The following is a 2,489-nucleotide window of genomic DNA, read 5'->3' as shown; positions in this document are numbered from 1 at the left end:
GCCCCCGGCTCTGAGTCTCTACTCCCAGAGTCATAACTCATAAGCCCAGCTCCTGTCTCTGCTCATCTCTGACACATCTGCCAGAGCCACTGTTAATTAGTCTGTTCCGTGGAAGTGTAGACGAGTGCGTGTGTCTGCGTATGCATATGCATATATCTCCATGCCATTTACAGCACACGCCTAAAAACATACATACGCCTATAAATCTAGTTTTCAAATGACGGCGTGGATCCAAGTTAATTACCCCTCTGGTACAGATCTAATTTTGTAATAGTGTTATTTTACTGAATGCAATTAACCCAGTTGGTCCGCCCTGAATCCTTTCTAAGGCACTTGTAAGGAATGGCAGGTTTTTAAGGACCACGCCATTGCATGTTCTCCGTCAGAATCGTTGCCAATCATTTTCTGCTGTCAGGGATGAAATCTAGCACATAAAAGAGAAAACAAACATGCCTGTGTGCCTGTAAGATAAACACACAGATATGCCTGGTCTCTGTGTCCTCTGATAACGTTACCGCGGGTTTTGTTGGGAGATTTTGGGAAAAGAGAGTCCGAGGGCGGGCTGGGTCATCTTTCTTTGTAATGCGGAAAAATTAACTCAACCGCACCTGCCTAGTCCCGAGAGAGCTGGGCGGCCCATCTGGTCTGGCTACGAGTTTGCTGCGGAGAGAAAAGGCTGCTCACTAAAGCTTTCCCACTGCCCGGGAGCGCGGAACTCGGGTCTGGGCCCGGAAGGGCGATTCGGCTCAGGGCAGCGCAGCCGACTCGCACTCCTCAGCCTGTGGCCAGAGTCTGCGGCTGGAAGCGCCTGGGCCGAGCGGAGGGAGGGCGAGCAGGAGAGAGGAAAGGGTGAGGGAAGTTGACCTCTACGGGCGGAGCCCTCTGCGCAGCGGGCAGGAGGCAGCGGGCGCGACGGCTCTTTTCATGGCGTCCCCTACGGCGTGGTCGGCCCGAGGGAAAGGCCCGCTCCCGCTCCAGAGTCCGAGGAAAGGAGAGAGAGCTGAGAGCTGGTCTTGTGCAGAGACCCCAGAACGCGCCCCTGAAAAACAGAATCAAAGCGCAGTGTTAGGGAGGTGGGAGAGAGGAGGGGGAGGGTGGGGAGCAGGGACACGAGGCGGGAGGGAGCACGCGAGGGACACAAGGTGACGAGAGGACAGGACCCCAGTCGGCCGGTCGCGACCTCTGTCCCCAGGCTTCAGGGGGACGCGGAGGGGACCCTGAGCCCACGGAGTGCGGGGCCCACAGGCCGGGGGGAGGGGAGTGGCGCGGTGGCTGTGAGCGTAGGTCCGGTCTGCGGAAGTCCCAAAGAGGGTGCACGCGCTGCGGACACCTCCGAGTCCAGAGAAACGATTTCGGGAGCTGGAGCCGTGAAAACGCGCCCGCAGATAGTCCTTCTGTGCAGTTCCAGCCGTTCCCGCATTCTGCACCCCCTTTCCCCAGCCTCACCCCCTCCTTTAGACCACACGCCAGACCCGCACTCTCCAGTCTCCACCCCTCTTGGTTTTGGACCCTGCAAACTGCAAGAACGGCAAGAAAATCGAAAGGATCGATGAGAGAAAGAATTACATGCACCCATAGCCCTAGAAATCCAGAGCGAGACCTGCTAGCCCTGCTCAAACCTGGAGAGGACCAAAACGTTTTCAATCGCTGCTCAGCGCGTTCGCAGAGGAAAGAAGAGGCTGAGAGGCTTCTGTGGTATAAGGTGCTTTAAGGTGGGAGGTGGGGGTAGGGAGGGGTTGGGTCGGAGCGGTCCGGTCTTTCCCCCTCGCTTGCTGATCCAGAATTAGGGATTAATGGCTCGCTCCAGCCAAACAAATAAGGCATCTGCCTTCAGCACAAGAGGATTACACGGGCTGCTGACGTCACCAGTCAGACAGATGTTGGCTCCCAAAGTCCTGAGCAGCTCGCTGTGTCCTTGAAACCAAAGAGCCGCAGAAGGCTTGCAGCCCCCAATTGCAGAGCCTGGGTACAGCAGAGGGCAAGAGCCCTGCCCTTGCCGACAACCCCTTGGCGTCAACCCAGTGCCGGTAGGCAGCTCCCTAAGACGTCGAGCTTCCAGCCTCTCCAAGCGCTCCCTTCGCCGTCCTGCTGTCAAAACCCAAGCTCTCTCAAAACAAGCCAAAGTCACCGTTCTCAGTTGCCTCTCCCTAACATGGAGACAAGCGCCCACAACCCGTCGACACCTTATCTAGATCCCGCATTTAAGCTCTCGGGCTCCTGTTCACTCACACTTGGTTGGCCAAGTAACAGGAAAATAAGCACCTTAGGCCGGACAGAGCCCACGTTCCAGCTGAGGGACCGCCTCTTAATTACGTGCGCAAGCAGCAAAAGCAGAGCTAATCTGCATCTCCTCTTTTCAACCCCGCAGCCTTCCTTCCCCCCAGGCCAAGGTTTAGGTTTATGCTTAATCTTATCACGAATGCCATGCCGGACGAATGTGCCTTTCAAAACAATGACTCTTTGCCAACATAACTCAGCGTCCCAACCAG

The 2,489-nt window shown here is 56.3% G+C and overlaps 1 long non-coding RNA gene across 1 annotated transcript; it reads right to left on the bottom strand.

Moving 5' to 3' along the window:
- Nucleotides 1-260: 260 nt before the first annotated feature.
- On the bottom strand, nt 261-1,774 carry LOC105553986. The gene is made up of 2 exons (XR_001008252.1): nt 1,620-1,774; nt 261-1,039 (listed from the first exon to the last, which is right to left on the bottom strand). It is a non-coding gene; the product is annotated as an uncharacterized LOC105553986 (long non-coding RNA).
- Between the last annotated feature and the right edge of the window lie 715 nt (nt 1,775-2,489).

Source organism: Mandrillus leucophaeus, unplaced genomic scaffold (genome assembly GCF_000951045.1).
Source record: "Mandrillus leucophaeus isolate KB7577 unplaced genomic scaffold, Mleu.le_1.0 Scaffold621, whole genome shotgun sequence".
Lineage (NCBI taxonomy): Eukaryota > Metazoa > Chordata > Mammalia > Primates > Cercopithecidae > Mandrillus > Mandrillus leucophaeus.
This window is presented reverse-complemented; position numbering and strand designations above follow the sequence as displayed.